The sequence below is a fragment of the Salvelinus sp. IW2-2015 genome, unplaced genomic scaffold (genome assembly GCF_002910315.2).
Source record: "Salvelinus sp. IW2-2015 unplaced genomic scaffold, ASM291031v2 Un_scaffold1710, whole genome shotgun sequence".
NCBI classification, from domain to species: Eukaryota; Metazoa; Chordata; class Actinopteri; order Salmoniformes; family Salmonidae; genus Salvelinus; species Salvelinus sp. IW2-2015.
The window spans coordinates 28,659-51,960 of NW_019943100.1; the positions used below are offsets into that span (position 1 = coordinate 28,659).

A 23,302-nucleotide genomic window follows, 5' to 3' on the forward strand; every position below is an offset into this window, starting at 1 on the left:
ATGATTCTACATAGCAGCCACCGAAGATCTTTGACAAAATAACAAAACAATCTAGGATTTATATTTTATTTACATGTTAATGTATGTCCCAGCTCTTCCTCTCCTTATCTGGACATGTACTGTATGTCCCAGCTCGTCCTCTCCTTATCTGGACATATACTGTATGTCCCAGCTCGTCCTCTCCTTATCTGGACATATACTGTATGTCCCAGCTCGTCCTCTCCTTATCTGGACATGTACTGTATGTCCCAGCTCGTCCTCTCCTTATCTGGACATGTACTGGATCACCAACTCTCCTTCTTTACTCTGTGGCTGTCCCACCTCCCTCTCTTCCTCCTCCTCTTCCTCATGGGCACCTGGCATCTGAACTTTGACCCATCCGTCGGTGGCGAGGCCATGTTTCTTCTGGTGTCGTTTGTAGTTGTCCCAGTGTCCCGTGGTGTATCCACACTGCTGGCACTTATAAGGCTTCTCMCCCGTGTGTCTCAGCATGTGTCTCTTCAGATTCATACTCTGGTTACAGCTGTAGCTACACACTGCGCACTGGAARGGCTTGGCGCCTGAGTGGACCCGCTGGTGGCGTTTTAAGTTAGCCAGGTTCCCYCAGGCGTAGTCACACAGGTGGCACTTGTACGGCTTCTCGCCCGTGTGCACGCGGTGGTGGCGTTTCAGGTTGTCGAAGTGGGCGGAGGCGTAGTCGCACTGAGGGCACTTGTACGGCTTCTCTCCGCTGTGCGTCTTCATGTGTCGCGCCAGGTGGTTGGGGTAGTGGGTGAGGAAGGGACAGGCGCTGCAGGTGTAGACCTTATCCCCACGCTCCCCGGGGCTGTTGGGACCAGATGAGTCCTTGTTCAGCATGTCCAGGGTGCACTTGGCACAGATCTGGGTGGTGGAGCCGTCCTCGTCCTCCATGGGGATACCACAGAGACGACAGGTGAAGAGGAAGGGGAGAGGAGGGAGTGAATCTCTGTCCTCGGACTTCACTCCCACCACAGCCTCAACCCTACCCCCGGACTCAGKCCCAGGTCCACAGCCAGGCACCTCCAGAAGTCTTGAGGGCTGGTGCTCAGGGAGTTCTGGTGGTGGTGGTGGTACCTTCAGTCCATCAGAGCATGGCAGGTAGTCTCTGCTATGGCCTCCTACATGGAGGTTCAGGTCAGGCCTTAGGGCTTCTGGAATGAGATCAGACATGGGAGAAACAAGCAAGTTCAACAAAAAAATATATATAATTATTGCCTAAAATATATAAAAACACAGACAATAAGTTAAGGYAAATATACATGAACTCATCTTTAAACTATTCCAACTGGTCTAACTTGAGGAATTGTCCAGGCCTGAATCTTTAGTTCATGTTTTTCAAATCAAATTCAATGACATGGAAAGCCTTGACTTTACCTTCAGCTGGAACACTAYGCTCTTCCTCCCGGGGCCTCTTCAGACCATACCCACCTGCAGAGGGACCAATAGGAGGTCGACTAGCAGGTCTGACTGCTTCCTGTCCCACCACATGCATCCTCTGATGCCTTTTCAGGTTGCCTAGGGAACTGCAGGCGAAGGAYCAGGAGTCACAGCTGTATGGTTTCTCCCCAGTGTGAATCCTCAGGTGTCTCTGCAGGTTGACCAGCTGGGCTGAGGCGTAGGTACACAGGGGACAGCGGTACGGCTTCTCCCCGTTGTGAGTCTTCATGTGCCTCTTGACGTGATTGGCATAGCGTGAGGAGAACCCACACAACTGCGATGCGCTTGAGGAGGACCGTCGTCACCCACTTATGGAGTATCGTCCGTTCCATCGGCGCCGTCCATGCCGCCTCCGTCCCCTTCTCGCTGTCGTTCCGCTTGTGATCGCGAACCGGAGCGAAAGCCTCTGAATTCCCCTTTCTCCCTTGCAGCAGCGGTGACAGTAGGGCCCCACTAGGTCCAGGCCACAGCCGCGGCAGGACAGGTAGGGGGCTCGTGGTCGAGCTGGGACTCAGGGCCCTGCTCCTGGTCACACTGCCTCGTCATACTGAGACTGCTGAAGCACAACTTCCTCATCACCCAGAGGGTACCGGAGATCTCAGCTGCTACAGAGTCTACAGGAGGGAAAACAGCAGTTTTGAGGAACAGGCCAAACAATAGGAACACTTTCCTCATATTGAGTTGCAGGGCGGGATGGGGAAGGACGGAGGATGGGGAGGAAGGACGGGATGGGGGAAGGACGGGATGGGATGGGAGGAAGACGGATGGGGGGGTAAGACGGGATGGATGGGGAGAAGGACGGGATGGGGGGTAAGAGGGATGGGATGGGGGGGAAGGATGGGATGGGGGGAAGGATGGGATGGGGGGTAAGGACGGGATGGGGGGTAAGGACGGGATGGGGGGGGAAGGACGGGATGGGGGGGAAGGATGGGATGGGGGAAGGATGGGATGGGGGGAAGGACGGGAGGGGCGGTAAGGACGGGATGGATGGGGGAAGGATGGGAGGGGGGAAGGACGGAATGGGGGGGTAAGGACGGGATGGGATGGGGGGAAGGATGGGATGGGGGGAAGATAAGATGGGGGAGGATGGGATGGCGGAGGCAAACGGATGGGGGGTAAGACGGGATGGGGGGAAGGATCGGATGGGGGGAAGGATGATGGGGGGAAGGATGGATGGGGAGGAAGGACGGGATGGGGGAAGGATGGATGGGGGAAGGATGGGATGGGGGAGGAAGGCGGATGGGGGGAAGGATGGGATGGGGGAAGGATGGATGGGGGAGGAGGACGGGATGGGGGGAAGGATGGATGGGGGGGAAGGATGGGATGGGGAAGGGATGGTGGAGCTAGAGATGGGATTTGGCGTTTGACTGTTCGAGCAACTCCCTTGTAAAAACATTCTGCGTTGTCTATATGCCAACAGACCATTAGAAATATATATTTATACACACATATATACACACATATATACACATATACACACATATACAACACATATACACACATATACCACACACACACATAATACACACATATACACACACACACACATATATACACATATATATACACACACAGATACACACACAACATGTATATATATATACACAACTATATATATATATAACACACACACGCACATGTACATATATACACACACACACATACATATATCACACACACACACACACATATATACACAACACACAATACACACACACACACACACACAACACACACACACAATATATATATATAAATAAAAATCAGTTAATAAAAAGCAAGTGCCATTTAAAATCCATTTATTCAGTCCTCCTGAGTGACGCAGAGGTCTAAGGCACTGCAACACATGCAGAACTAGAGGCATTACATGCTCACGCCGAGGGTGTACAGTCTGAACGCAACTGATGAAAGAGACACGGAGGAGTGGAGAAGAACAGTGTGATGCTTGGCTTGGTTCTTTTTTGTTGTGCCCACAAAGAGAACACTAGAGTCAAAAGTAAATTAACATCGTCTTCCAAGATCATTTTACTTGCCATTCAGGCAACCACAAAGCACATTCCACCAAATAGTTTTACAGTATTTGAAAAAAAAAGATTGAGCCTTTGAAATCATTCCGGTACTCATACTCATGGCCACCTGAAAGGAGAAGGCATCAGTCCAAAACCCAACTTGAGCTAACATGCAGGTATGCAGATAACTCAAGCATAGCCTCAAGCCCTTGACACCAGTCATTTCTAGGTTTTATGGTCTCTGGCACATCTCAAATGGGTCTGAATTCAGTAGTAACTTTTGGACCTCCATGACATGATGCTATCATGGACCTTTATTAATAAAAGAAATAAAATAAAAACTTTTTAAATTGAGAAGTAGGCATCGGTCTGAAACTAGAAAATCACGAGTATATATGCCTACTTCACCCATGCTCTACCAGGGTTTTCCCAGCACACAGCTTTGACCTACTGCAAGTAGCTATGTTGGTCTACTGTACTCCCAACAATGTMTAGGCAGGTTGCTTAGTAGTCAAACCTTCTCAAATAGCTGTTTTGTCAGCTCCACGTGAACCAGCTTGACAAATTTCTTAGCTTCTCAAAATGACAAAGTGGTGCCTAAAAGAGAGAAGTTGCACAGGTTGTAAACATTTGTACGGTCTTCCTTGAGAGTTCGGGAGCTGGTCTCTCCCACCATTCTCTCCTCTGACTAGTGCTGACTAGTACGCGTCGTCACACTCCCTTGTCCCTTGCAACTCAACGATGCCCAACGAAGCCAAAGGCTCTTTAAAGAGAGACACCTAATTAATGAAAATAAGCACACACACACACACACAGTGCGCTTTCGTGCCGGTGTGTCGGGAAAAGAAAGGATGGTGTCAAAAACTATACAGGAAAGAGAATGGTCAAAATATCCCCTCCGGTAGGCAAACCCAGGACCTTCAAATCACAGGTGAGCTACGATCCCTGTTACGTAAAATGTACTATTAAAAAAAAGACACGCGTTCGCTCAAATGTTTGTTAATTAACTCCGTACTAATTGAACGTTTCATTTTCTTGTTTGGTAAAAAAAAGCATTTGATGTGTTAAACTTTCATTTGAGCACATATCTAACCAAGTTAGCAAGCATGACATTTRCGTTATACTACGAAACAGGTCCAGCAAGCAAGGAATGATCATGATGATGTTTCACGTGGATGCTTCGTGTACAACTCGTATGCATCCCTGCTACTTTTTACTTGTTGATGGCGACCTCAAGTTTTCGGGAACACATTGAAAAGTAACTTGGCACTGTGTGGATCAGTCAGAGCACAATCTGGATAATAATGACAATAAGAAAATGTAATTGAGAGGAGAGGGAGCGTACTGAATTAATACGTAAGGGCTGGAATTTGCTCTCTGGGTCTTTTAACAGCAACATTCTGGTGTGTGCATGTATTATAAATTAGCAGCATGGCACTTTTCCCAGAGCTGGCTATAACAGCAGCCAAGGAGGTRCGCCAACTTATGTTTGTGCTCTAATTACACAGATGACTTCAGCCATGAAAACCCTTCCATCATTTTGCTTCTCATCCAACTGGCGTTAGCTAGCTAGCTACAYCTGCTAGCGAGCCGCTTGCCGTCTACTAGCGAGCCYCAACTGAATTGCACCGGTTTTACAACTCAGATTCTTCTGAAATGCTACAAAAAATGTAGCACATTGTTTTTTTATTTTTTTAAATTGGGCAGAAATGTGCACGTAAACTGTCAATTTAATCTTAACTGTTAGAAATGTACTCAGTCCAAATCGATCTAAATACAATTGTCACTTTATGGACGCTGTTGTTTTAATCTGACGTCTGAAGTTAATATTTGAACTACGTTTGAACAAATTGTCAGATCAAATCAAGTTTTATTTAGACATGGAATGCAAAAATGTGTTTGACATGAGAAAAAAAAAACGGAAATATTTACTACAAAAACATGAGGTTAAAAAAAATATAAAAAAAGCTGGAGAAAATAAATAATTGATGACCCTAATGCTAACGACCCTGTCAAAAATCCGGTAGAGTAGTTCTCGGTGGGGTGGCAGGACGGATCATGGCGGGAGGAGTGTGCTGTGTACCTCCAATCAAGTTGATTTGCCAATTGTCATCGACTTTGGTGTCAGATAACAGTAAGGTGGAAGGGATATTTTTAATTTAACATTGGAGTTTCAACCGGTTTGACGCGACTATAATAAAGCACCACGTTATAAGTGCTAAACTGATTCCAGGACATTAGCACTCTCCTCAGAGACACTTTATAAATTCAGGCCCCAGGTCTTCCTCACACCAGAGAGATTTGACCTAAATTGTGACTAAGCTGGGCAAATAAAGCTTTAATAAATAAATAAATGAAGTACCAACCTGAGTACTTGTCYTCCAGGCCTAGGATCTTGTCATGGTCGGAGTCACAAAACTCAAGGTCGTGTCCCAGGAGGAAATCTGCCTCCAAGGTGAGGATTCCTGGAGCTCCAATGGTTACTACACCATCTTCAGAATCCACTGCAACACAGAGCAACAACATACGTTATCGATAACTAAACAAAAATATAAAACATGTAAAAGTGTTGCTCCCATGTATCATGAGCTGAAATAAAAGATCCCAGACATTTTCCACAAATCACAACAAAAACGTATTTATCTCATTGTGTGCATAAAATGTGTTTACATCCCTGTTTTATACTTTGCCTAGATAAATCAATCCACCTGACTGGTGTGGCATATCAAGAAGCTGATTTAAAACAGCATGATCATTACACAGGTGCACCTTGTGCTGGGGACAATAAAAGGCCACTCTAAAATGTGCAGTTGTGTCACAACACAATGTCACAGATGTCTCCAGTTGAGGGAGCGTGCAATTGGCATGCTGACTACAGGAATGTCCACCAGAGCTGTTGCCAGATAATTGAATGTTACTTTCTCTACTATAAGCCGCCTCCATCGTTTTAGAGAATTTAGCAGTCCGTCCAACTGGCCTCACAACCACGTGTATGGTGTTGTGTGGGAGAATGCAACTGTTCTTCCAAGGCCTGCATCCTCAACAGACATGTCATCCATTGAGCATGTTTGGGATGCTCTGGATCGGAGTGTACGTTTGTGTGTACCWGRTCCTGCCAATATCCAGCAACTTCACACAGCCACGGAATAGGAGTGGGACAACATTCCACAGGCCACAATCAACAGCCTGATCAACTCTATGTGAAGGAGATGTGTCGTGCTGCATGAGGCAAATGTTGATCACACCAGATACTGACTGGTTTTCTGATCCACACCCGTACCTTTAAGGAACACTATATATACACACACACAAAAGTATGTGGACACCCCTTCAAATTAGTGGATTCAGCCAAACCCATTACTGACAGGTTTTCCTTACAGTTCTCTGCTGCCAATGACTGGAACGAATTGCAAAAAGCACTGAAGCTGGAGTCATATCTCCCTCTATAACTTTAACGATCACTGTACCTGTCCATAGCCAATCTGTAAATAGCACACCCAACTACCTCATCCCCATACTGTTATTTATCCTCTTGTTCTTTTGCACCCCAGTATCTCTACTTGTACATCATCATCTGCACATCTATCACTCCAGTGTTAATGCTAAATTGTAATTATTTTGCCACTATGGCCTATTTATTGCCTTACCTCCCTAATCTTACTACATTTGCACACACTGTACATATATTTTTCTATTGTGTTATTGACTGTGCGTTTGTTTATGTGTAACTCTGTTGTTTTTGTCGCACTGCTTTGCTTTACCTTGGCCAGGTTGCAGTTGTAAATGAGAACTTGTTCTCAACTGGCCTACCTGGTTAAATAAAATACAAATAAATAAAACAGGTATATAAAATCAAGCACACAGCCATGCAATCTCCATAGACAAACAGTGGCAGTAGAAATGGCCTTACTGAAGAGCTCTGACTTTCAACGTGGCACCGTCATAGGATGCCACCTTTCCAACAAGTCAGTTTGTTAAATTTCTGCCCTGCTAGAGGTGCCAGGGTCAACTGTAAGTGCTGTTATTGTGAAGTGGCAATGCCTAAGAGCAACAACGGCTCAACCGCAAAGTGGTAGGCCACACAAGCTCCCAGAACGGTACCGGCGAGGGCTGAAGCACGTAAAAATCGTCTGTCCTCGATTGCAACACTCACTGCCGAGTTCCAAACTGCCTCTGGAAGCAACGTCAGCACAATAACTGTTTGTCTGGAGCTACATGAAATGGGTTTCCATGGCTGTCGGCTGGAGTGGTGTAAAGCTGGAGTGGCGTAAAGCTGGAGTGGCGTAAAGCTGGAGTGGCGTAAAGCTGGAGTGGCGTAAAGCTCGCCACCACTGGACTCTGGAGTGGAAACGCATTCTCTAGAGTGCCAACTAATGTTTGGTGGAGGAGGAATAATGGTCTGGGGCTGTTTTTCATGGTTCAGGCCCCTTAGTTCCAGTTAAGGGAAATCTTAACGCTACAGCATACAATGACATTCTAGATGATTCTGTGCTTCCAACTTTGTGTCAACAGTTTTGGAAGTGCCCTTTCCTGTTTCAGCATGACAATGCCCCTGTGCACAAAACGAGGTCCATACAGAAATGGTTTGTCAAAAATCGGTGTGGAAGAACTTGACTGGCCTGCACAGAGCCCTGACCTCAACTCCATTGAACGCCTATGGGATGAATTGGAACGCCGACTGCAAGCCAGGCTTAAATCACCCAACATCAGTGCCCYACCTCACTAATGCTCTTGTGCCTGAATGGAAGCAAGTCCCCAGAGCAATGTTCCAAACATCTAGTGGAAAGCCTTCCCAGAAGAGTGGAGCAAAAGAGGGGACCAAATCCATACTAATGCCAATGATTTTGGAATAAGATGTTCAACATACTTTTGGTCTGTGACCAACAAATGTATATCTGTATTCTCAGTCATGTGAAGATATTTAAAAATTGACAAATTTCCTCACATGAACTGTTATGCAGTAAAATATTTGAAATTGTTGCATGTTACCTTTCTATTTTTGTGTCCAGTATAAAATAAATCCCAAATAAAGTAGCATCATAAAAACAAAGTATCACTTTTCCACAAAAGGCCTACTACCCTTTGACAAAATGTCACCAAAGACAATCATTATATGTAAGAMAATTGTATGCTGTTAAATGCCCTGAAAAGTAACAAAAACATCCTAGTAATTTGTATTTCCTTCTTTATTTATATTAAAATCAGGGAATGAAAACCAGAAGAAGAAGTGAGAGTTTCTCAGTCCCATGATGCACCTGTACTGACCATGCCTTTTGGATGATAGCGGGGTGAACAGACCGTGGCACAGGTGGTTGATGTCCTTGATGATCTTTTTGGCCTTCCTGTGATGTCGGGTGTCCTGGAGGGCAGGCAGTGTGCATCCGTTAATGCGTTGGGCAGACCGCACCACCCTCTGGAGAGCCCTGTGGTTGCGGGCGATGCAGTTTCCGTACCAGGCGGTGATACAGCCCGACAGGACGCTCTCAATTGTGCATCTGTAAAAGTTTGAGGGTCTTAGGGGTTAAGCCAAATTTCTTTAGCCTCCTGAGGTTGAAGAGGCTCTGTTGCGCCCTTCTTCACCACACTGTCTGTGTCGGCAGACCATTTCAGGTTGTCAGTGTTGTGCAACGCCGAGGAAGTTGAAGCTTTTGACCCTCTCCCCTGCGGCCCTGTCGTTGTGGATGGGGGGCGGGATCTCTCTGCTGTCTCCTGTAGTCCACCATCAGATCCTTCATTTTGTTGACGTCAAGGGAGAGGTTATTTTCCTGACAACACTCCACCAGGGCTCTCACCTCCTTCCTAGAGGATGTCTCGTCATTGTTTGTAAATCAGGCCTACTGCTGTTGTGACGTCTGCAAACTTGATGATTGAGTTGGAGGCGTGTCTGGCCACGCAGTCATGGGTGAACAGGGAGTACAGGTGGGGGCTTGTGGGGCCCCCTGTGTTGAGGATCCGCAAAGTGGAGATGTTGTTTTCTACCTTCACCACCTGGGGGCGGCACATCAGGAAGTCCAGGACCCAGTTGCACAGGGCGGGGTTCAGACCCAGAGCCTCAAGCTTAATGATGAGTTTGAAGGGTACTATGGTGTTGAATGCTGAGCTGTAGTCAATGAACAGCATTCTCACATGGGTATTCCTCTTGTCCAGATGGGTTAGGGCAGTGTGCAGTGTAATGGCATCTTCTGTGGATCTATTGGGGTGGTATGCAAAATTGGATGGGGGTCTAAGGTGTCAGGCAAGATGYYGGTAAAATGATCCTTAACTTGATGTTAGAAAGCCATGTTTTGCCTTAAATGACAGAAATTCAAACTTGTCAAAGTTCATGCAAAAAATTTTTTTGAAAACACCATGGATATACACAGCTATGAATATCCAGCAGTCGATGACACCAGCTGCCTGTAGTTTTCAGTCTGCCACAGAGACCTTCTGAGTTAACTCTGCTGCCCTCTAGTGGAGAATGTGATGCATGACAGTACATGACTGAACACGTCTGGTTTGGTCTCTCAAATGGCACCTACTCCCTAGGCAAGTAGATTCAGCTGCGGGARGMTTTTTGTCTGGGCATAATTATAATTTTTTGTACARTACAAATTGACTACAGCTAAAACTCCAAAAATTAGATTGTTATGGCTTTATTCAGGTCGTAGTTGTAAATGAGAGCTTGTTCTCAACTAGCCTACCTGGTTTAATAAAAGGTAACATTAAATAAAAATTTAATTTGTGGGAATACTTAGTGAACAGATTTCCTACATAAAACACATTTGTAMCTGAATTCCTTGAGATCCTAAATCTGACCCGTGCCCTATGCACAGTGTACAAAACATTAAGAACACCTTCCTAATCTTGAGTTGGACCCCGTTATGCCCTCAGAAACAGAATACATGTGTCAGGGTCATGGACTCCACAAGGTGTTGAAAGCGTTCCACAGGGACGCTGGCCCCATGTTGACTCCAACGCTTCCCACAGTTGTGTCAAACTGGCTGGATGTCGACCCATTCTTTGATACACACGGGAAACTGTCGAGTGTGAAAAACCCATCGGTGTTGCATTTCTTGGCACACTCAAACCGGTGCGCCTGGCACTTACTGCCCTACCCCGTTCAAAGACACTTCAATATTTTGTCTTACCCATTCACCACCTGAATGGCACACATACACAATTGCATGTCTCAATTGTCTTGATGCTTAAAAATCATTTAACCGGTCTGTCTCCTCCCTTTTCATCTACACTGATTGAAGTGGATTTAACAGGTGACATCCATAAGGGATCATAGCTTTCACCTGGTCAGTCTGTGGGCATGTTAAGAGCAGGTGTTCTTAATGTTTTGTACACTACTTCTGACCAGAGGCATATGGGGCCATGGTCAAAGGTAGTGTACCATCTAGGAAATAGGGTTCGATTTGGCTACGGTAGATGTGGGTTTCCTTGTTTTTCACAGGGGTTTAAAAAGGTATCTGTAGGTTACAGGGTTTCTCACAGGGATTAAACGTATCTGTATGCTACAGGGTTTCTCACAGGGGTTAAAGGTATCTGTATGCTACAGGGTTTCTCACAGGGGTTAAAGGTATCTGTATGCTACAGGGTTTCTCACAGGGGTTAAAGGTATCTGTATGCTACAGGGTTTCTCACAGGGGTTAAAGGTATCTGTAGGTTACAGTAGATGTGGGTTTCCATCTTGTTTCTCACAGGGGTTAAAGGTACCTGTATGCTACAGGGTTTCCTTCTTGTTTTTCACAGGGGCTAAAGGTATCTGTATGCTACAGGGTTTCTCACAGGGGTTAAAGGTATCTGTATGCTACAGGGTTTCCATCTTGTTTTTCACAGGGGTTTAAAAGGTATCTGTAGGTTACAGGTTTCCATCTTGTTTCTCACAGGGGTTAAAGGTATCTGTAGGTTACAGTAGATGTGGGTTTCCTTGTTTTTCACAGGGGATAAAAACAACAAAAATAATCCCATTACTGAAATTTAAATCGATCTCAGATTGATTGTCTGTGTTAACCTCCCCTTTCACGTGATAAAAGTCATGACCATAATGCTTTTAGGGAAAGAGGATCATTTTGTACATGTATTAAAACTGCAAGTTTGGCCAATTCCAGTCCCGTTGTTTAGAGGGTCCGGAGGCCTCCCTGGGATAATTGTTATATAGAAGGACCGAGAAGCTCAGTTCTGATTACTCTTTTTAAAAAGATAATTCTACTCCAAAATGAATGAAAATAAAATTATGTTGATACCATCAAAAATATAATTCCCACCTCCAGAAATGAGCCCAATAACATATTGGTAAAAAAAAATTAAAAAATAATATAGCCTATAGGTCTATTATCAGATAATTATTATTTCTGCATTTAACCTTTATTTAACTAGGCAAGTCAGTTAAGAACAAATTCTTATTTATAATGACGGCCTACCCCGGCCAAACCCAGACAACTCTGGCCCAATTGTGCGCCGCCCTACGGGACTCCCAATCACGGCCAGTTGTGATACAGCCTGGATTCAAACCAGGGTGTCTGTAGTGACACTTCCAAGCACTGAAATGCAGTGCGCCTTAGACCCCTGCGCCACTCGMGGTCCCAGATGTGCTATGACCAACAAGCATTTATCACCTGTAGGCCAACTGATGACGCATAGTGGCTATAAAATGTACATAAACTGAAGCATGGGGTTTGTCCATCTGCATTTACCCCATTGGACACATCCAGATTGATATTATTAATAAATATTTTATTATGAATATACATCTTTTTTTTGTTCTTTTTCTTCTTCTTTTTTTAAACAAATTATCATTCACTCAAAAGTATAGTTTTTTTTTTCTATTACAAAGTATGTCATTTCAATATCAATATATATAACATCAATATGTCATATGTTCATTTGGTTCCGTTCACCTAAAAAAAAAGAGACGTTCGTTTGAAAAAAAAAGGGGAGGAAATTTGTAAATCTCTAATTTAAAGCCTTAAAAAAAATGTTGTGAGTTTAAATACATTTTTACCTSACCAAAGTATTACATGGCTGCAAAACAAGTATTGCATACCGAGATTTTTTTTTTTTTTTTTTTGCATTGACCAGTAAGGTTCTGTATATTGTTCCTGCACTGAGGAATTACCATCTTCATGCAACCGAATCACACACATCAAGAGCCGTTCTGCAGATAATCACAGAATGTTTTTATAATCTTTGTCTGGAGCTCAAAGAAAGCAATAGTAACCGTATGAACCGTGTGATTCGGTTCCCGACGTTCCCCAAATAGAGACGTTCATTGGCGAACGACCCATCACTATTGTTGCGCAGCTGCTCCTAAAAAACAAGTTATGCTCTATTCCGAAAATGTGYRCGGAGGCTCCGTATTTAGGGTGTGACGCAATTGCCAAGCCTCCGGAGGCATGCAGAGACCAAATTGAGCTCTGTACCGCATTGCCGRGCGTCTCCCACATTTTGTAATAACGCGGAGGTCTCCATATAGCTCCGCATTGGCATGATTGGTTGAAGGTAGGTGAGGACYGGAGGTCCTGTATAAAACAAACTCACTTTCTTCAAAACAGTTCTGTGCAACAGSTCTGCTCCGCGAAGCGCAAGAAGTGTGAATGCCCTGARTTCTGCAGAGGCCGTATCAACGTAAATGCTACACGGCTAATGCAGACGTCAGATTGACCACGCAGCGCCTTTAAACCATGATTGAAACTTAAGTTGTTAAATGATACCAAACCCACAAATTGATGGAGAAAATACATGTTTTAAAAAAGTAGAGATGAAAAACTGGGACCCCACTCTTTAACAAAAGCCCAAATAAAAATGTCGAAATACATTTTCCAAAACTGCGTTTWAAAAAAAGTGTTTTCCCGCAATCACATTAAGAATAGTTGTGCATTGACTGCTTGTCAGAATACGGTTTCTCTCCCTATCGCAACTTGAATTCACCTCAAGGTGAATCACTCTCATAGACCACACAACAACAAGCCGACTAGTTAAAATAGGTCCAACTATTCTACTATGGGGGTAGTCTGATTTAGTTTGAACAGCATTAGTGGCATTGTAACATAGCATCCTGATCTGCATGTTAAAGTAGAGGCTTGAATGGCTGCCTGCGGTGCATGTGTAATACACCGCTGGTTTTGAGTTGAGCGCTACCGCTCATTAGACTGTTTAAAAAGGATACTTCAGGATTTTGAAGCATACTTCTTTATCTACTCCCCCAGAGTCAGATGAACTCGCGGATACCATTTTTTAAATATATCTGTGCGTGCGGTTTGAAGGGAAGTTGCTAACTGGCTCTAGCGCAATTGCTAATTAGCGTTAGCGCATTGACTTGAAGTCAAGAGGTGCATGCTAACGCTAGTTAGCATTGGCTTGCTCAACTACATTCCCCCTGAGATTTTTTTTAAATTATGGATTTACACCGATCTCTAGAATCCATATGATGGAAATCCATTGTGAATAACTTTAACCCCAGCGTTCACTACCAATAGCTGGCAGCCCACCTATGAGTAGCTTGCCAAACAATTCAGAAAGTAGATGCAATTTTCACATGTTCCAACACACTGTCATAAACACATTTTTTAAAATTGGCCCAGATGCACAATTAAAAGGGGAATTACACAAAATAAATGTGTCTTCTGATGTGATTAAAGKATTGACATGGATTCAGAACTGTCATTTTAGTTGTGGGTAAAAAAACAACAAAGAAAATCTAAAAACAGATAATAAAAACAGATAAAAACAGATTATTTTTTTTGGGGGGGGGGGTCTGATTTTAAAGGGCCCCTTTAGAGTTTCTCATTGACCATTATTTTACCAGGTCTAGTGACAGAAAACAGTGAGCTACTTTCTATTGTACACTAAAGACCAGGGGAAGAGTTGAAGAGAAGAATGTGCCTATTTGAACGTTCTTTTTGTTAGCTCTCGACATGTTTCGTTTTTTTTAAAGTAGCTCTCATGCTAGAAAAAGGTTGGAGACCCCCTGCACTAAAGGGAATCGTCATCGAGCTAAATTAATGTAGGAGGGTGATGGGAGGACTGTTGTTAAGGCACTAGTCCATGTTAATGACAAGATCTCATCTGCAGCCATCGACAAAAAAAGTGTCTCCTGGTAAAGTGTTTGACATAAGATACAGGAAATGTACCCCATTTATCATATTCAAGACACTTCCTGCATTTTACCATGGATGCYTCTCAAATTACAACCTGTTCCMTATATAGCGCACTACTTTAGACCAAAGCCCTATGGCGGTCTGGTCAAACGCAGGGCACTATGAAGGGAATAGGGTACCATTTGAGAAAGAGACCATATTCAAGTCATTTCCTGTGGGAAGAATCTCAATTGCGTTTCCTTGATTCCTCACATCCTTTCTCCTTACCCCTCTGACCTTCTCATCCAATGGGATTTGAGGGGGTGAGAGGAATCGAAGCAGTGCAATTGAGATTCTCCCTGTGTCTTTGACGTTATCAGAAAGGCACAGCATTGATTTTCACTGCTACGCAGACGATACACATCTTTCCATTTCTGTGTCAGAGGATTTTAGCTACATGGATAAATTAGACTATTAGTGATTTAAATAGTTGGATGGCTCAAACATTCTCCAGCTAAATCAAGGCAAGACCGATGTACTTATTGTTGGAGCCAAAGCACAGAGCGAGAATCCGGTCGCACATTTTAATTCACGGGCAATAAAGATAACACCAAGTTAAAAAAAAAAAAAAAAAAACCTAGGTGTTATTTTAAACTCTGAATCACACATTAGGAATGTGACCAAAATAGCTTTCTACCACCAGAGGAACATTGTGTGGCCAATTCTCTCTCTCAGGCTGATACTCCATGCTTTTATTACAAGCAGGATTGACTACTGTAATCCTGTCTGGTCTACCCAAGAAAGCAAATTGGTCAACTGCAAAGATACAGAATTCTGCAGGGTGGGTACTGACCAAGACCAGACAGAGAGAACACATTACACCGGTTTTAAGGTCTCTGCACCGGCTGCCTGTCAGTTTTAGAATTCATTTTAAAAGATTCTTCTATTGGTTTTTAAATCAATCCATGATTGTGCATCCCAATACACAGTACCAGTCAAAAGTTGACACACCTACTCATTCAAGGGTTTTTCTTTATTTTACTATTTTCTACAGTGAAGATATCAAAACTATGAAATAACACATGGAATCATGTACTGTAGTAAKCAAGAAAGTGTTAAACAAATCTAAATATATTTGAGATTCTTCAAATAGCCACCCTTTGCCTTGATGACAGCTTTGCACACACTTGGTATTCTCTCAACTAGCTTCACCTGGAATGCTTTTCCAACAGTCTTGAAGGAGTTCCCATATATTCTAAACACTTGTTGGCTGCTTTTCCTTCACTKTGCGGTCAACCTCATCCCAAACCATCTCAATTGGGATGGCCGATTAATTAGGGCCAATTTCAAGTTTTTATAACAATCGGAAATCTGTATTTTTGGACACAGATTTGGCCGTTTTTTTTTTTTTTACACCTTTATTTAACTAGACAAGTCAGTTAAAGAACACATTCTTATTTTCAATGACGGCCTACTGGGGAACAGTGGGTTAACTGCCTTGTTCAGGGGTAGAACGACAGATTTTTACCATGTCAGCTTGGGGATTCAATCTTGCAACCTTADGGTTAACTAGTCCAACGCTCTAACCACCTGCTTCACATTGCACTCCACGCGGAGCCTGCCTGTTACGCGAATGCAGTAAGAAGCCATGGTAAGTTGCTAGCTAGCATTAAACTTATCTTATAAAAAACAATCAATCAATCATAATCACTACACATGGTTGATGATATTACTCGTTTATCTAGCGTGTCCTGCGTTGCATATAATCGATGCGGTGCTCATTCGTGAAAAAGGACTGTCGTTGCTCCAACGTGTACCTAACCATAAATGCCTTTCTTAAAATCAATACACAAGTATATATTTTTAAACCTGCATATTTAGTTAATATTGCCTGCTAACATGAATTTCTTTTAACTAGGTCAAATGTGTCACTTTTCTTGCAACAGAGTCAGGGTATATGCAGCAGTTTGGGCCGCCTGGCTCGTTGCGAACTGTGTGAAGACTATTTCGTCCTAACAAAGACAGCCAACTTCGCCAAACGGGGGATGATTTAACAAAAGCGCATTCGCGAAAAAAGCACAATCGTTGCACGACTGTATCTAACCATAAACATCAATGCCTTTCTTAAAATCAATACATAGAAGTATATATTTTTAAACCTGCATATTTAGCTAAAAGAAATCCAGGTTAGCAGGCAATATTAACCAGGTGAAATTGTGTCACTTCTCTTGCGTTCATTGCACGCAGAGTCAGGGTATATGCAACAGTTTTGGGCCGCCTGGCTCGTCTTTACTCCTTGTTGCGAACTAATTTTGCCAGAATTGTACGTAATTATGACATAACATTGAAGGTTGTGCAATGTAACAGGAATATTTAGACTTATGGATGCCACCCGTTAGATAAAATATGAACGGTTCCGTATTTCACTGAAAGATAAACATTTTATTTTCTAAATGATAGTTTCCGGATTTGACCATATTAATGACCTAAGGCTCGTATTTCTGTGTGTTATTATCAAATCAAATCAAATTTTATTAGTCACATACACATGGTTAGCAGATGTTAATGCGAGTGTAGCGAAATGCTTGTGTGTTTTCTTCTAGTTCCGACAATGCAGTAATAACCAACAAGTAATCTAACCTAACAATTCCACAACTACTACCTTACACACAAGTGTAAGGGATAAGAATATGGTACATAAAGTATATGAATGAAGTGGTGGTACAGAACGGCAGGCAGATGCAGTAGATGGTATAGAGTACGTATATACATATGAGATGAGTACTGTAGGGTATGTAAACATAAAGTGGCATAGTTTAAAGTGGCTAGTGGTACATGTATTACATAAAGATGGCAAGATGCAGTAGATGATATAGAGTACAAGTATATACATATGAGATGGGTAAGTAGGGTATGTAAACATTATATTAAAGTGGCATTGTTTAAAGTGGCTAGTGGTACATTTTTACATAATTTCCATCAATTCCCATTTTTAAAGTGGCTGGAGTTGAGTCAGTATGTTGGCAGCGGCCGCTAAATGTTAGTGGGTGGCTGTTTAACAGTCTGATGGCCTTGAGATAAGAAGCTGTTTTTCAGTCTCCTCGGTCCCTGCTTTTGATGGCACCTGTTACTGACCTCGCCTTCTGGATGATAGCGGGGTGAACAGGCAGTGGCTTGGGTGGTTGTTTGTCCTTGATGATCTTTATGGGCCTTCCTGTGACATCGGGTGTGTAGGTGTCCTGGGAGGGCAGGTAGTTTGCCCCCCGTGATGCGTTCTGCAGACCTCACTACCCTCTGGAGAGCCTTACGTTGTGGGCGGAGCAGTTGCCGTACCAGGCGGTGATACAGCCCGACAGACGATGCTTCTCGAGTTGTGCATCTGTAGAAGTTTGTGAGTGCTTTGGTGACAAGCCGAATTTCTTCAGCCTCCTGAGGTTGAAGAGGCGCTGCTGCGCCTTCTTCACAACGCTGTCTGTGTGGGTGGACCAATTCAGTGTTGTCCGTGATGTGTTACACCGAGGAACTTAAAACTTTCCACCTTTACAACCCACCACTCCAACTGTACCGCGATTGTGGATAGGGGGTGCTCCCTCTGCTGTTTCCTGAAGTCCCACAATCATCTCCTTTGTTTTGTTTGACGTTGAGTGTGAGGTTATTTTCCTGACACCACACTCGAGGGCCCTCACCTCCTCCCTGTAGGCCGTCTCTCGTTGTTGGTAATCAAGCCTACCACTGTAGTGTCATCCCAAACTTGATGATTGAGTTGGAGGCGCTGCATGGCCACGCAGTCGTGGGTGAACAGGGAGTACAGGAGAGGGCTCAGAACGCACCTTTGTGGGGCCCCAGTGTTGGAGCATCAGCGGGGTGGAGATGTTGTTACCTTACCCTCACCACCTGGGGGCGGCCCGTCAGGAAGTCCAGGACCCAGTTGCACAGGCGGGTCGAACCCAGGTCTCGAGCTTGATGACGAGTTTTGGAGGGTACTATGGTGTTTGAATGCTGAGCTGTAATCGATGAACAGCATTCTCACATGGGTATTCCTCTTGTCCAGATGGGTTAGGCAGTGTGCAGTGTGGTTGCGATTGCGTCGTCTGTGGACCTATTGGGTCGGTAAGCAAATTGGAGTGGGTCTAGGGTGTCCGGTAGGGTGGAGTGATATGGTCCTTGACTAGTCTCTCAAAGCACTTCAATGATGACGGAAGTGAGTGCTACGGGGCGCGTAGTCGTTTTAGCTCAGTTACCTTAGCTTTCCTGGGAACAGGAACAATGGTGGCCCTCTTGAAGCATGTGGAACAGCAGACTGGGATAAGGATTGATGAATATGTCCGTAAACACACCAGCCAGCTGGTCTGCGCATGCTCTGAGGACGCGGGCTGGAATGCCGTCTGGGCCTGCAGCCTTGCGAGGGTTAACACGTTTAAATGTTTTACTCACCTCGGCTGCAGTGAAGGAGAGCCCGCAGGTTTTGGTAGGGGGCCGTGTCAGTGGCACTGTATTGTCCTCAAAGCGGCAAAAAAGTTGTTTAGCCTGTCTGGGAGCAAAGACATCCTGGTCCGCGACGGGGCTGGTTTTTCTTTTTGTAATCCGTGATTGACTGTAGACCCTGCCACATTCCTCTTGTGTCTGAGCTGTTGAATTGCGACTCGATTTTGTCTCTGTACTGGGACTTAGCCTGTTTGATTGCCTTGCGGAGAGAATAGCTACACTGTTGTATTCGCATGCTTCGCGTCACCTTCCCTGGTTAAAAGCAGTGTTCGCGCTTTTCAGTTTCACGCGAATGCTGCCGTCAATCCACGGTTTCTGGTTTGGGAAGTTTAATCGTTGCTGTGGGTACGACATCGTCAATGCACTTCCTAATGAACTCGCTCACCGAATCAGCATATTCGTCAATAATTGTTGTTGGACGCGATGCGGAACATATTCCAATCCGCGTGATCGAACAGTCTTGAAGCGTGGATTCAGATTGGTCGGACCAGCGTTGGACAGACCTGAGCGCGGGAGCTTGGTTGTTTGAGTTTCTGTTTGTAGGCTGGAATCAACAAAATGGAGTCGTGTCGTCAGCTTTTCCGAAAGGGGCGGGGGAGGGCCTTATATGCGTCGCGGAAATTAGATAACAATGATCTAGGGTTTTTCCAGCCCTGGTAGCACAATCGATATGCTGATAGAATTTAGGGAGTTTTGTTTTTAGATTAGCCTTGTTAAATCCCCAGCTACGATGAATGCAGCCTCAGGGTGGTGTGTTGCTAGTCAGTAAAGAGTCAGATAAAGTTCGTTCAGGGCCATCGATGTGTCTGCTTGGGGGGAATATATACGGCTGTGATTATGATTGAAGAGAATTCCCTTGGTAGATAATGCGGTCGACATTTGATTGTGAGGAGTTCTAGATCAGGCGAACAGAAGACTGACTGTGACTGTGTGTTGTTATGATGATCACACCACTTCTCGTTAACATAAGGCATACCCCCCCGCCCCTCTTCTTACCGGAAAGATGTTTTGTTTCTGTCGGCGCGATGCATGAAGAAACCAGCTGGCTGCACCGACTCCGTTAGCGTCCCTTGAGTTAGCCATGTTTCCGTGAAGGAGCACGTTGCAATCCCTGATGTCTCTCTGGAATGCTACCCGTGCTCGGATTTCATAACCTTATTGTCAAGAGACTGGACATTGGCGAGTAGTATGCTAGGGAGTGGAGCGCGATGTGCCCGTCTCCGAAGCCTGACCACGAGACCGCCTCGTTTGCCCCTTTTCGTCGCGTCGCGCACAGGGTCGCGGCTGGATAGATCAGATCCATTGTATTGGGTGGAAGGCAAAACACTGGATCCGTTTCGGGAAAGTCATATTCCTGGTAGAACGATGATGAGTTGACGTTAATCGTATATTCAGTAGTTCCTCCCGACTGTATGTAATGAAACCTAAGATTACCTGGGGTACCGATGTAAGAAATAACACATAAAAGAACAAAATACTGCATATTTTCCAAGGAACGCGAAGCGAGGCGCCATCTCTTTTCGCGCGCGGAAAGTGACACAGTTATAATTTGACATGTTATAATTAAGTCTATAATTTATAGAGCAGTCTGACAGAGATGGTAGGCACCAGCAGGCTCGTAGCATTCATTCAAACAGCACTTTCATGTGTTTTGCCAGCAGCTCTTCACAATGCTTCAAGCATTGCGCTGTTTATGACTTCAAGCCTATCAACTCTCGAGATTAGGCTGGTGTAACCATGTGTGAAATGGCTAGCTAGTTAGCAGGTTAGCGCTAATAGCGTTTCAAACGTCACTCGCTCTGAGACTTGGAGTGGTTGTTCTCCTTGTCTGCATGGGTAACGCTGCTTCGAGGGTGGCTGTTGTCGATTGTTCCTTGTTCGAGCCAGGTAGGAGCGAGGAGAGGGACGGAAGCTATACTGTTACACTGGCAATACTAAGTGCCTATAAGAACATCCAATAGTCAAAGGTATATGAAATACAAATGGTATAGAGAGAAATAGTCCTATAATTCCTATAATAACTACAACCTAAAACTTCTTACCTGGGAATATTAAAGACTCATGTTTAAAGGAACCACCAGCTTTCATAGATTTCTCATGTTCTGAGCAAGGAACTGAAACGTTAGCTTTCTTACATGGCACATATTGCACTTTTACTTTCTTCTCCAACACTTGTTTTTGCATTATTTAAACCCAAATTGAACACGTTTCATTATTTATTTGAGGCTAAATTGATTTTATTGATGTATTATATTAAGTTAAAATAAGTGTTCATTCAGTATTGTTGTAATTGTCATTATTACAAATAAAGAAAATTGTTCGACTACTCGGTATCGGCGTTAAAATCATAATCGGTCGACKTCTAGTTACTATACCCCCAGCCTCTGGAATAGCRAGAGAACCRGAGGAGGGCTGAAACTGTTTGACATATTTAAAAGAGAACTTAAAAATACACATTTTAGCTTTGCTTTTTAGTCATTCAGTTTTTATTGTTATGCTTTTTTTTTTTTTATCCTCTTATGTTTGTGTAGTAAATACTTCAGTCTTTATTTTCATAGATTTTATTAGTTTTCCCCTTTGAATCACATTCTGTTGCATTCCATGTATGACATGTGCTGTATAAATAAAGCTTAATTTGATGACATAGCCTAAGGGAAATMACTTGTATAAGCTATCTGATAACATTCAAGTCATTTCCTGTAGGCTATTAGCTTCATCTAACTATGGTTTCTTATCATTTTTGGACATCTGTTCCTCAAAGATTATCACGTGAAAACAATTGTTTAAGCATTGCCAGGTTCTCCAGTGAAATGCCTATTGGGGTAGGATGGTTTTATCACAAAGTATGTCCATTTCACCATSTTGGATGACATTATAAATAGTTTACACCCTACACACATCCAGTAAACAAATGATGTTGTGAATGAATGCGGTTGTTCCTGTATTTCAAAATGTGACTATCCGGTAGTCAGTGTACACAGACAGGACACATTGTAAAACAAGATTAAAGACTAACAATGGCATTATAATGCTCGTTTCTGCATACAGAATGGAGCAGCCGTCGCTGTTCTATACAGGGCCAATTCATATAACAGTTGGCCTGATATCCAGACTTGTTTTTTTTCTTTCTTTCTAACATTCCACTTTTTGTATTCTTTGTCATATGCCCAACATTACCTATGTTTAGAATGGGTACCAGTCTGTTTGTGCTATAAGAATGTGAAAGTTTGATCCCTTACACTTGACAGATTGAGGATTCTGTTGTTTTTTTCTTGGCATCTTCCGGTCAGCCTCTCTCTTTTGCCACCTCTTCTGGAAGACCTCAGGAACTATCAGCTCATGCTGCTTTCCAGGAAACTGTGCTTCTCCAGTAGTTCTAGACACAGATACAAATAAAAAATAAATAAAGATCAATTCAGATATGCCAAAAGCATTTAAGCAATTCAGGCATAATTGCACCTAGCTACATCTCTACATAGCTCTGGGCAAGGCACAGCTAACTAGCAACTGCGTGACTCGGACCTAGGTAACAGGTGTACATCCATGATTAAAATGCTTTGTTAACATTATAGATAACCTTAGCAAGCCATTTGGCTGAGTAAAGGGATGCGGCCAGATGAAATCGCTCCGGTGGATGTTGTTGCAGCTTGCTCKCGGCCCTTAATGATCCTTTGTAGACAGCTAGCTATCTAATTATGTTAACTATCTAGCTAATAATGTTAGCTTCAATGACTACACGTAGCGTTACCAGGCTAATTTGACTGAAAGGCCAAAAAAAAAGTAGAAAAGATATTAGCTAGCTAACTACTGTTTRAAATGTAAGTGCAGTTTGTTATAAAAAAGTATACTTGCTAGTTAATGACAGGATGTAGACAACGATTAAGATCCGTAACGTTAGCTAGGTAACCTTAGCTATAGAAGAAAAAAAACAAGTATGTGCGAAACTAGCCGACTAACGTTAGTTATCAAGCTAACTTACCTAAATATCATAAATAAACCTCTCGTTTGTAGCCGTTTTCATCCAGTAACTCAACGCTCCATGTAACCGTGCATAAACGAGATCTAAATGACTGTGTCTAGATATCCGCCATTTTTTTAATGTGCAYCTGCGACAAAGAAAGACAATTAATGGTGTTTTTCATAACTTAATTGATTTTTTGATTTCCATTGTATACATTCTCTTCCGCTGTTCCACGTGTTTCCGCATCCTAAATACATTTCCGGTCGACTGTTTCGTGGTACATGTAGTTTTTTTGGAGTGCCTTTCTGTTAAAAATAATTTCAGCC

The 23,302-nt window shown here is 43.6% G+C and overlaps 1 pseudogene; it reads right to left on the bottom strand.

Moving 5' to 3' along the window:
* Positions 1 to 112: 112 nt before the first annotated feature.
* LOC112071763 (zinc finger protein 513-like) lies at positions 113 to 23,084 on the bottom strand (annotated as a pseudogene).
* Between the last annotated feature and the right edge of the window lie 218 nt (positions 23,085 to 23,302).